The following is a 12,752-nucleotide window of genomic DNA, read 5'->3' on the forward strand; positions in this document are numbered from 1 at the left end:
TTTATTTAGTTATTTTGACTTTTTGGTCATACCAAAAAAAGGAGAGGGAGTGGGAAGGGGAGAAGCCTCTGCCTTGACCCTCTGCTCACCGTGGCCACCCCACCGCCACCACCGAGAAAGAATCACACAGAGGGGGGGAAAGTCGGAGGTCAACCAACTCTCATTTTATTAGATCCCACAGGAGATATTTATACACAATTTCAGGGTGACTTGGATATTGTGAACACATGGTTATCAACGCTTGTCATATACACTTTGCCGGGCCCATTACAGACGTTAACTAATGACTTATGTTTCCTGCTCTCAAGGCCGGGTATGTTAGCACTGGGTGGAGTGCTGGCACAGGGCCTTAGGCCCCTGTGAAGAGAGACTGCTCCTGCTTCTAAGGGCAGGGATTTGTCCAGGGTCTCAGGCTGGCTGCTGAGACCCCAACAATGACCAAAAACAAAACTCAATTTTCTGAGGGCTGAAGTGATAGGAGAGGGGTTAAGGTACACACTTGGCATGCATCACCTCCCAGTTGGATTCCCACCACCACAGATTTCGAGCAACACCTCACCCATGTTTCTCAGGAACATTTTGAATAGCTGCACAGTGGCTTTGGCTACCTCTTCTACCTGTTTAAAGCCACCCCTTTACTCTACACTTAATTCTGTGTTTCCATTCATAGGATCTTACCCAGCCATTTAGCCTGCTTCCTCAGCAATTTAAAAACAATATTGAGGGGCTGGAGCGATAACACAGTGGGTAGGGCATTTGCTTTGCATGTGACCGACCTGGGTTTGACTCCCAGCATCCCATATGGTCCTCTGAGCACCGCCAGGGGTAATCCCTGAGTGCAAAGCCAGGAGTGACCCCTGTGCATAGCTGGGTGTGACCCAAAAACCAAAAAATTAAAAAACACACCCCAATATTGAGGTTGTCTGCAAGACTTTATTCAAACTAAATTGTGACAGTGAATATCCTAACAATAGTAAACACAGAGGTAAGTCTAAATAGCCTGCTCATAGCTCTTTAATTGTTTCATTTTAATTTTAATCACTGATGGTCCATTTTAAACTGATTATGTAGTTGCATTATTTTTATTCAGAGTTCAAATTCCTATATTTCTAAGAATGATTTCCCTTGGTAAAAGTCAGAATCTCAATAACATCATTACCTTAGTAGTATATGGATGACCTGAAGACTTAAGAGGAATGGCAGAAAGGGATAGAAGTGGGGAAGGGAGGTAACATTAATGGTCACAAATGAGGGCCACACTCTGACCAAGGTGCTGGTCCTCCAGATGAGAGCTCAGCCACAGAATGCAGTTTGTAAACAGATTTTATATACAACAGATCTCAAGTGCCCTTTTCTTCATAGGACAGGTGTTGCTACTTTATTGCATGTGCTTTTGTAATTTATAGGTGAGTACAAGTCATACTGTCTTATGAAAGTTTTGCTTAGAGCCTGAGAATTTCTGGTTTTCTAAGCAGAGGTTGCCACTCAGTCCTTCTAAAGATGGATGGGCTCATGGATTCTTAGACCAACCCCACTTCTGAGCCTATTTTGAATTTTAACCCTTCCATCTACAAAGCACTCAGGTGCTCTTAAGTATCTTTCCACATAGTAACTTTACTGACTTTAGCTTGATAACTTCCAAAACGTGCTTTTAGGGGCCTAGGAAAATAGATCAATAGGTTGTATCACATGCTTTTCATGTGGGCTGTGTGGGTTCAACTCCCTGCAAAACAGGTTCCCAAGCACTGCTGGGAGTATTTCTTGGGCACTACTGAGAATGGCGCAAGCACGCATGCACATGTGCTTACGCGCGCGCGCGCACACACACACACACACACACACACGCACCACCCAAAAATGTGTTTTCACGCCAGGATAGTATGAATCAGATTCGCTATCAGAAATTGGGCACATCAGATCACTTTGCTTCTTACACAAAGATAGTGTTATTGTTAAAATCAACTTTTAGCAAGTCCCTTTGCAATAATTCTCTTCGCAAAAGTGGGCATAACAATCATTTACTAATCACCTTTCATAAGATGAACAACAAACCTGGAGATGTGGGGGGTGGCAGGAGTAGAGTCAGGCTAGAGGCGATGTACAGACTGTGGTGTCTCGGCACTTGGGCAGTGGTCTAGGTGAAGTTCACTTTGTACATGGAAACCAATAGCATCGGTACCATTGTAACCACGCTACTCCATCTGCAATGATTTTATTTAGAGAAAAACTAAACCAAATAATTATATATTTTTTTAGGTGAGGAATAGCAAAACTAAAAGTGTTAAATGTGCCTAATGCCTAGATCATGTGTTCCCGGTCTGGGACTCTCTGCAAGTCCATGCTTCTTCTTCACTTCCCTTAACTCCCCCTCTAAACTTCACCTCCACCAAAAGCACTTTGAATTCTTCAGCAAAGGTTGGTTGGAGAGATAGTCTAGCAGCTAGCGCACCTGTCTTGCATACGGCAGACCTGGGTTGGATCCCTCGCTTCCCAGACAATCCTCAGTTACTACCAGGAGTGATCCCTGAGCACAGAGATAGAAGTAACCCCTGAACACTTATGGATTTGGCCCCACTACCCCTCAAAAAAAACCCAATTGTACAAATGTTATACTTGACCTTCAAGCAGTCAGAAACTTTGTATGGTTCCCTAAATAGAATTGGAAGTTGAAGGGAGTAAATGAAGGCAAAATAGACATCTAATAAGAGTTATTTTCCCCAATTTTGGGAGCTCCAATGTTATTTCAGGGGCCCAAGAGATAGTACAGTAGGTACGGGACTTGCCTTGCATACGGATGACCTGGGTTCCATCGCCAGCATCCCATTTGGTTTCCCAAGCACCACCAGGAATGATTTCCTGAGCACAGAACCAAGAATAACCCCTGAGCATCACCAAGTGTCACCCCAAACAAAACAAAGCAAAATTATCTTCCAGATTTTCTCAACATTGCACACTGACATATACTCTGGCAAATCCATTAACCTATCCTTAGACATCGCCAGCTTCAACAATATGAGACTAAGAGTTAATAAGCAAAAGAATTAGTGGGTAGGTGGAGGAAGGGTACATTCAGATGAAGACCTGATTTTTGGAGGAATTTATTCGTCATCTTGACAGTAACAAAAGCATTAGCACCTGAGAGAGGTAGAGAGAAAAAGTCCTCTCTCTTTATATGGGCAGGACGGGATAAAGGTATGGGAATACACCCCAAGTCATAGTTGAGGGGCTGGAGAGATGGTCTAGTGGAGAGGGTGCTTGCCTTTTATGCAGTCAACCCAGGTTCAATTCCCAGCATCCCATACGGTCCCCAAGGCACCATCCAGAAAATTTCGGAGAGCAGAGACAGGAGTAACCCCTGAGCATGGCTGGGAATGGCCAAAACATAAAACAAAAAAAAGTCATAGTTGATCAGTAAAGAGTCTAACTGAGCAGCAAATATTTGTCTTGATGACTGGGTGCTTGCTCCTTGGGGATCAGTAGAATAATCATATGATTATTACAACAGAAAAAAATACCAATTTCATAAATCTTACTCTCTCAGCTTTGACACAGAATGACAAAAGCCAGAGTGAATACAGAGACGAAGAAATCAGCACCCGAGAAGTCAGATTTAGATGAGTCCATAAGAAACATGGAAGGAGAGTTCTTGAAGGTTTCACAGGCCGCAGAAAGTAGAATACCGGATCTGAGCTGATCATTCAACCAGAGAAGGCCTCAGCATATGGAAGTAACCTCTCCATTTTCATAAAAAAGCAACTAGACTTAGAAAACATTGCCCAAGAAAGAAGGCTCAGGCAGCCAGCCCCAAAAGAACCGAAAGAACTTCCCTTGGTGGGAAAGCCCAGGAAATTAGTGGAAAACTCCTTGAGTCGTCGTCCTTCATCCAGGAGCACAAAGCGGTGGTCACCACACCCCCGAAGCTTGAGTGTCGACAGCCACTTCTTACAAAATCCCATCTGTAATGAAAAACAAATCGAAAGACCAGAAAAACACCTTATATTGGAAGACTCGAACCCTCGAGTTCGAAACATAGTTTCTTAGCCCCGTGTCAACATTTTCATAAACCTTACTCACTGGTGGGCTGCAGAATGCCCAAAGGCAGAATGAATATGGAGATAAAGTTATCAGCACCCGAGAGGCCGGTGCTCAGCAAGCGGCCTCCTTCCGCTGCAGTGAAGAGCCTCATCAACTCCCCGCCACGAGAGGAGTCTGTCTTGGAGAGATCAGGACAAAGCTTTCCTGCAATAATTTCTTCTTTCGCACTAGTCTACAGAAAAGAAGACTGCAGAAAGCACGCATGCTGCAAATGGGGGGAACACCAGAGGCATTGCGCTGCCAGAGAAAACTGTCAGTAGCAATGGAACCACCCATGAGAAGGAAGCCGCGATGGCGGACAACATCATGCCAACTGTCAAACAGTCCAAGGAGATGCAGTGGGAATATCACAACGTGACCAGGGACATCTTCTCTGCCACACAAAAACCACACCTCGGAGACCAACTGGAGATTCAACTCATCCAGCAGCTGTAATCCCTCATCCCCAACAATGATGTGATTGCCTGCAGGATGGAAGCTAGTGGGCTAAAAGATTTGGCAAATTGCACATAGGCATTTACTCTGGTTCAGCATCTGGAATAAAGCAGCTATGAGGATAGAATCATCTCCCCAACCCCAACTTCCAGTAAAGGGTGCCCGAGGAACTAAATCCAGAGGCAACCAGTGGAAAGGCTTCTGGAGACTCTAGTGCCTTCTCTCAGTGTGGTGGGCAGTTTATTCACTGCACAGGGCATTTGCTGGGGCCACCGTGGTGAGCAGAACTAAATATCCTGCCTGTTTTCTAAGCCAGGCTGCATATAAATGTCTCTCAAGAGACTATGGGGTCCCTTTGGATGGACCCGACAAATTTCTAAAAACCGCTGCAAGTATGCATGGAAACTTTGTCAAGGTGTCAGGTCATAGTGGTTGGACTCATCATGGCTCCAGACCGAGGTACCCATGTAGTTATCCTAACAAGAACAGAGACCTCCATCATAGAAGCATGGGAAATGGGTGAATGACGAATGATGTGTGTCCGTGTTTTCCTCCAAGGACCTTCTTTGGATTATTGCTTCCTTGGAGAAGTTCAGTGGAACACAAGCCTCAGGTAAGCAAGGGGAAGAGGGGACACTGAGGCAGTACAAGAGTGGGCTGGGGTACAGGATCACGAGCTCCCCTTGCCTTTTCCAGGAGGGCTTTTTCTGGCAAAGGCGGCCCCTGTGGCTGAGGGACATGTATCGGCCGCTCAGTAAGAAAAACATGGCACATAAGAAAAACATGGCACAGAAGCTTCAGGACAAGGATTCCTCTGACAAGGACAAAATTTTCAACAAAGACACAGAGTAAATGATGGGGACAGTTCCAATTTCTGCCTGAAGTCAGGAAGCGATGCAGAGGAGGGATGTCCCTTTCGAGAGCGACCTTATTCTTGTTGCAGGGAGCTCAGGGAGCTCGGAGTAGTGAAGGGCGCAGAACTTCCTGAGAATGCAGCTAAGGAGACCAAGACAGCAGAGGAGAGCCAGGGAGCACAGGAGACACAGGTACCAAGGCGCCCCCTGCCACCACTTGTCCCCCTGGCACAACAGACCAGCAAGCCTCCACAGGGTGCCCCCGCACCACAGAACCCCAGTCAGGACAGTCCATCAGGTCTTCACAGCACCTCTCAGCACGACAGTCCATCAGGGCTCCGCAGGCCCCCTTACACAACAGTCCTTCAGATCCCAGGAGATGCTGGCATTACAGGAGACTGAAGAGGAACCATAGGAGTCATCGCAGGATGGCATGGTGACAGAAGCCCCACGTGAACGCAGTGAATGCCTCCTCTGCCTCAAACCACCTAGAAAGTTTATTTTCTAAAGAGCCTCTTGGCATATCCTAAAAAAATTTCATTTTCTCATATTAAAATGCATATATGAATAAGTCCAGCGATGGGCTTGAGAATTAAAGCCAAAAAAAAGAGGTCAACGTTCATCTAACCAATAAGGCCATTGGCAGAAAATGCAGAACTGGAGCTGGAATCCCTCCCCAGGTGGAGATGAGGTCCGAGAGGACTGAATGGCATGGGAGGATGGGAGCCTCTCCTCGTGCCCCCAGAATAATCAGATCCCGAAGTTCCTGAAGAGCTGGAAATCAATCCCTGAAGAGCTGCAAAAATCATCATCCTCAAGCAGGGATGGGTATTTAAGTAAATCACAACCAAACCTGTTGTTCTCGTCATGGACTCCCCAAGTGCCACAGCAGTTAATGACAGCAGACTCAACTCCTTCCCCTACTTATTTATGGTCACTCTCTTGGGGCTTTTGAAATGGCCAGAACTTATTTTTTGTTTGTTTATTTTTGCTTTGGGGGTCTCTGTCAGTGATACTCAGGGGTTCCTCCTGGCTCTGCACTCAGGAATTACTTGTGGCAGTGTTTGGGGGACCATACAGGATGCTGGTAATTGAACGCAGGTCACCGTATGCAAGGCAAATGCCCTGCCCACTGTCTATCGCTAAAACCCTCCAAAATTTTGTTTTTAAAGCATAAAATAAGAGCATTTTCCTTTTCAATGCAGACATTAAGTATGGTTCTTTTTGTTTCTCTGTTTTGGGGCCAGACTCAATGGTGCTCAGGAATTACACCCACTTCGTACTTGGAGTCACTCCTGGCAATGCCGTGCTGAACTGGAACTGAAACTGCTTCCTGCATGCCAAGAATGTGCTCAGTCTGTTGAGCTAATTCGCCAATCCACTGCTGCTTTTATTTCTTTATAATTTGGGTGTGGGGATCATATTCTCTGATACTCAGGGGCTTTTGCTGGCTCTGTGAACCCTAGTGGTGCTAGAGAGGACCATATGCCGTGCCAGGGACATGCAAGGCAGATGACTCAGCTGCGGTACCATCTCCTTAAGTCCCCAAAGGTTTTTTTTCTTTTCTTTTTGGGTCACACTCGGCCATGCACAGGAGTTACTCCTGGCTCTGCACTCAGGAATTACTCTGGGGTGTTCAGGGGACCATATGGGATGCTGGGATTCAAACCCAGGTCTGCTGCATACAAGGCAAACGCCCTACCTGCTGCACCCCCCCTACCTCCAGCACCCCCCATTGGTTCTTAAATGTTATTTTAGTTGATAGAAATTCTACCAGATGACCAAAGAGTCACTTTTACTAAAATACTTGCCCAGACTGGAAGGCTGAAGTCAACCCAGGACCTACTCATGTAAGTAAATAAGGTCTCGGACAACTTAAAATTTCTGTCTCTAAGACTGCAGGGCTATAGAGTAAGGAGAGCAATTCTGTTTGTGGATTCTCTACTGATTCTTCAGTTTCCTTCGGGCACACCAGTAATATTCATAGCACTAAAAAATTCTATTAGAGGAGAAAATATAGAAATCTTAAATAGTATGCCCACTGTTTGTTTTTATTTAGCAGTGACACTGTGCACGTTTTCATGTGAAGATGGAGACTTTGACTGGGAAATGGAACATTTTCTTCAGAATGCAGAAATGCAGAAATGGCTGAGTGACAGATTCCTCACGTGGCTCAGGAGGTTGAGCCTACACCTCCTACTGGAATGAAGGTTCATCCTCATTACAAAACTCAGTAGATATGGAAAATGTCACACCCATTGGTTTAGCAGTGGCACGGGGCAAATTTAAGCTTAGAGCTTCATTCTGACTTGGAGATGGAACATTTTCATCAGAATGCAGAAACGGTTGAGGGACAGATTCCTCAGATGGCTCAAGAGTCTCAGCCTGGGCTCCTGCAGGACTGAAGAAGGTTCAACCTCATTATAGATGTCTGTATCACAGTATCACTGTCATCCCGTTGTTCTTTGATTTACTCGAGCGGGCACCCGCACACCTGGCTTCCTCTGCCAGTCCCTTCATGCTAGAGGCTCGTCCAAATGTGTGGAGAGTAGCCTTGAGCATGGCTGTGGCTGTGTTCTGGAGATCTTCAACTGTCAAAGCTCCGCTTGGGGCAAAGGCAAAGGCAAAGGCAACCGGTCCCCTCAGAGGGGCCCCGGTGAAGACAGCCAGGCACGGGGCAAGAGACTCTGCATCATTCTCTTCCGGGAACTTGGTCTTATAGTCTCTGGATGTTGGCTGTTGGTGGGATTACACGACACTGGGGGGAGTTTTTGGGTGTGGCTGCCAAGCTACGGAAAGTGAGGGTCTGGGTGGAGAAGGCCCAGTCCCAAACCGAGCAGGTCTGGAGATCTCAGCACTGGGCCCCGCACACCTGGCTTCCACTGCCGGTCCCTTTATGCATGAGGCTCGTCCGATCTGACCTCTGTAGCTATGGTTACTGTCACAGTAAGATGAGGCAAATTTAAGCTTGGAGCTTCATTCTGACTTGGAGATGGAATATTTCCTTCAGGATGCAGAAGTGCTTGAGGAACTGATTCCTCAGATGGCTCAGAAAGCTGATCCAGGGCCTCCTGTGGCACTGGAGAGGGTTCAACCTCATGACTGACTTCTGAAAATATAACAAATGTCACACTCAAAGCTTTAGCAGTGACACGAGGCAGGTTTAAGTGTGGAGCTTCATTCTGACTTAGAGATAGAACATTTTCCTCAGGATGCAGGAATGGTTGAGCTTCCAACTCCATAGAGGATTCAGGAGGCTGAGCTAGGGATTCCTGCAGACTGAAGATTCAGTCACCTCAGGGATCTCTGGAGCTTGAGCCACTGCCTCCTGCTGTATGGCACAGTCACCCTTTAGGCTCTCTAGAGACTGAAACTGGGCTTCTGCTTGGGTTAGAGATTGTTCATTCTCTTCAAGGCTCTCTGCAGTATGAGATTTAGAGTTTCTGGCTGGGTTGAAGTTTCACCCTCATTGATGACCCTTGGAGTTCTGGTAATCTGCAGGTAGGCAGGTTTGATGGTGACAGTAGATATATTTGAAAGATGGGCTTCTTTCTGGACTGGAGACAGTTCATTTTCCTGATGATGCAGTAAAGACTGCGCTACAAGTTCCAGACCTGACTGAAGGCCGAGCTTCCACCTCCTGAGGCACTGAAGACCCCCTTTCCTCAGCAGCCAATGTAGGCTGAACTAGGGTTTCTGGCAGGACTGAAGCAGTATCACCCTCTTCAGGGTACTTGACAGCCAATTTGAGTCCTGAACTAAAGAAGGTTTCGATTCCTTGGGAGATCCTGAAATGCAGCTGTGGAAGCAGCCAGAGGATCTCTGTTTCACAGTCCCATGAAACTGGAGTCCAAGGTCACAAAGTTCTGCTTTATGAGTGAAGTCCCCCATTTCTGTGGGGCTTCACTCGTGTGTAATGCTGGGTCCGGGCCCGAGTGTCCAGAAAGCGGCCTGGATTGTGACGGTGGCCAGTAGTAAAGGTACGGGACCCAGAGGGCAATCGATCAGACCCAGAAGGCAACTCTTTACTTGAATCCTTATCCCTCACCAAGGGTCGAACTAATGTCTTAGAGAACATCTTAAATGGAACAAAAGGCAGGTAGCAGTCTAGGAAAACAGGTACTCAAAGTCCCTTGGGTTGGCCGGGGTTGAAAGGCAAGGGGCGAATCAGGTGGAAGATCAGGGGAATGTGAAGGCCAGGGCTTGGGAGACCCTGGGGTAACTGGGAAGGCAGCTATACTGGGTGCAGCACCAACTCCAGGGGCTGAGCTCCCTGCACCAGCAGCCACATTGGTCGCCACGTGAGGACACATAGGGCCTAGAGTAGCAGTGATGATGTGACATGCTGAGGCTTGGAGGTGCAGCGATTCAGGCCAGTGGGGCACAGTCCCCCTGAGGGTAGCGAGCTGTAATGGCAGCACCGTTATGGCAGCACCATTATTGCAGCTCACACACACCTCCCCCACAGCACTTTTATGCTGCCTTTAAGCTGCCTTTATTGGGTCAGGGCTGGCTAAACATAACCAGCATGACCCAGGCTTTCCTTCTTTCCATGAAGGCACCTAAAATGTCCAATCGGGTCCTCTTCCCCCCCGCCCCTGTCCCCAGACTCCCCTCCCACCCCTGCCAGCCAAACAGGACTGGGACTGAAGACTACTATGGGCTGATCCCCAGGGTGGGGGTGGGGGAAGGAACAGCATGTCCTAGGGCTGGGAACGCTGCCGAATTCAACAGTACTAGTCCAGTTGTGGTGGTCTTGGTGCTTCCTCCTCACTACTGAAATCCGAGACACATTCTTCCTCCTGTTGGCCATCCTGCTTTCAAGTAGGCTGACCTGCAAAAGGAACACTAGTTAAGATTGATGCAGGTTCCCAAATGTTCCCAATATTTTCTGAAGGAGGGCTCTTAAACTGAATGAACAGCTGTATACACTCCTTTATACCAGCCTGGGGCAAATCCCCCTGTCTTGCATGGAGCTCAACATTAATTCATAGAGAAAAAGTAGCAAGCCCCTTTCTAGAGGGCTGCCCGCCCTTCTAGCACTCCTGGAGAGACCACTGAAGACATTAACGTCAGCATGTAACAAAGCTCTCTTACAATACTGTGACTAGCACCCACTTTGTTCACAGTCCTTCTTCTAATCGATTTCAATTCTTATTATTGCACACTACTAGAATATAAATTTCGTGAGAAGGGGCTTCCTCCCAGTGTCTAGTTGAGTAGAGAGCTTTGAATGGAGTTGGTTCCAAAAGTGGCCTCATTTAGGGATGGGTGTTAGTTTTCTGAATTCTTTGGCATTAGTACTAAATGTCTTCTCATGTTTCATTTTAAGGTGGACTTTTTTTTTTTTTGTTAGGGGCCACACCTGGAGGTGTTTGAGGTTGCACCTGGCAGTGCTCCGGAGGCCATGCACTGGCAGGTATCAAACCCAGGTCTCCCTCACCACAGTCCATGCAGCAGCCTGATGGACTAGGTCTCAGGCTCCTGAGCTAGTCTTGTTAAGACCCAATTGTAGGTGTTTGACGTTTTCTTCATTGGTTTGATAAACTATTTTAAAAGTTATTTTTCAAAACTAGGTCAATAGTTGAAAAGATTGAGTCCTTCAGTTCTGGCATCAGTGAGCGACTCAAAAGGCCTATATTCCACAGCTATTTTATCACTTTCTGAAATAAAGTTAACGAGGATCAATTCGAAATTATTTTCTAAAATAATCTTTCTCTGAAGGTAATAAACTATGATATTGTGTGTGTACTTCCTTTATACATCCAATAATTTCATTTATTTATTTATTTATTTTTTGCTTTTTTCAGTCACCACCAGAGATGCACAGGGGTTATCCTGTCTCATGCACTCAGGAATTACTCCTGGCAGTGCTTGGGGAACCATACGGGATGCTGGAAATCTAATCTAGGTGGCCGAGTGCAAGGCAAACGCCCTGCCCGTTGTGCTATCGCTACATTGACCCCAATAATTTTGTTTTGAAAGCAAAAATAAGAGCATTTTCCTTTTCAATGCAACCATTAAGTTTGGTTCTTTTTGTTTCTCTGTTTTGGGGATAGACTCAATGATGCCCAGGAATTACACCCACTTAATACTTGGGAGTCATTCCTGGCAATGCCATGCTGAGTTGAAACTGAAACTATGCTTCCTGCATGCCAAGAATGTGCTCAGTCTGCTGAGCTATCTCTCCAACCCACTGCTTCTTTTATTTCTCAATATTTTGGGTGTGGGGATCATATCCTCTGGTACTCAGGGGCTACTGCTGGCTCTGTGCTCCCTGGTGGTGTTAGAGGGGAACATATGCCATGGCAGGGATATGCAAGGCAGGTGCCTTGGCTCCTGTACCATCTTCTCTAAGCCCCCATTAGTTCTTAAAGGTTCTTATAGTTGATAGAAATTTTACTAGATGACCAAAGAGTCACTTTTACTAGAAGGATTGCCCAGACTGCAAGGCTGAAGCAAACCCAGGGCCTACTCATGTAACTATATAAGGTCTCTTACAACTTAAAATTTCTCTCTCTAAGACTGCAGGGCTATAGAGGAAGGAGAGTGATTCTGTTTGTGGATTCTCTACTGATTATTCCATTTCCTTTGGCCACAACCGGTAATATAGCACTATAAAATTCCATAAGAGGAGAAAATGTAAAAATCTTAAATAGCATGACCATTATTTGTTTGTTGCTGTTGGGGGCCACACCCAGCAGTTTAGAGTCTTCTCCCGAGCTGGGTACTTGGGGGTTGCTCCTGGACACTCAGGTGTTGCCAGGAACCCAACCTTGGCCTTCTACATGCACGGCATGTGCACTAGGCCTCTCAGCTGTCTTTCTGGCTCCAGCTGAATCATGGTGAAGGTTCACATTACATACTTGCTTGTTACATAGAATCAAAACCACTCAGTATGTCAGTGCTGAAAACCGACCCTGAACTGATTCCAGTTATGTTTTCTCTCCAGTAGGAAAATAATAGCAATAATTGGAATATTTTGTCTATTACTAAATTCTAGGTATGTTTTAAGTATTCGACTTTTACAATATTGCCCATAAGGTAAGCTAAATTACTGTCTATTTTTTTTTTCAGAAAAATACAGCTTAGCAATACCAACGCATACCTGTAAGACCTACAGTTGCCTTTTGAAAATTTGACAGAAGGGCCAGAGTGTTATTACAGTGGGTAGGACATTTGCCCTGCATGCAGCCAACACAGGTTCAGTCCCTGGCACACTATGGGTTCCCTGAGTCCTCCTAGCACTGGTCCCTGACCACAGAGCCAGGAACAAGCCCTAAACATCAGCAGGTGTGGCCCAAGAAAGAAAAAAGGAAAAATATGGAGAGAGCTAGTTTATAATCACTATATTATTCTGCTTTATTG

General features: G+C 46.2%; 1 protein-coding gene, 1 long non-coding RNA gene and 1 pseudogene across 3 annotated transcripts in view; all 3 read right to left on the bottom strand.

Moving 5' to 3' along the window:
* LOC129406560 (RAD52 motif-containing protein 1-like) overlaps positions 1-12,752 on the bottom strand; it is a 32,101-nt pseudogene that overhangs the window by 7,061 nt on the left and 12,288 nt on the right.
* Positions 2,003-9,967, bottom strand: LOC129406507 (uncharacterized). Its single transcript, XR_008631052.1, has 2 exons — positions 4,075-9,967; positions 2,003-3,993 (listed from the first exon to the last, which is right to left on the bottom strand). It is a non-coding gene; the product is annotated as an uncharacterized LOC129406507 (long non-coding RNA).
* The window catches only part of LOC129406499 (pleckstrin homology domain-containing family M member 1-like), a 42,275-nt gene continuing 39,533 nt past the window's right edge, over positions 10,011-12,752 (bottom strand). For both annotated transcript variants that reach the window (XM_055144491.1, XM_055144490.1), the window contains exon 5: positions 10,011-10,218. The gene's annotated coding sequence lies outside the window, so the exon portion shown is untranslated. The remainder of the gene's footprint in view (positions 10,219-12,752) is intronic.

This window comes from Sorex araneus, chromosome 7, assembly GCF_027595985.1.
Source record: "Sorex araneus isolate mSorAra2 chromosome 7, mSorAra2.pri, whole genome shotgun sequence".
NCBI lineage: Eukaryota > Metazoa > Chordata > Mammalia > Eulipotyphla > Soricidae > Sorex > Sorex araneus.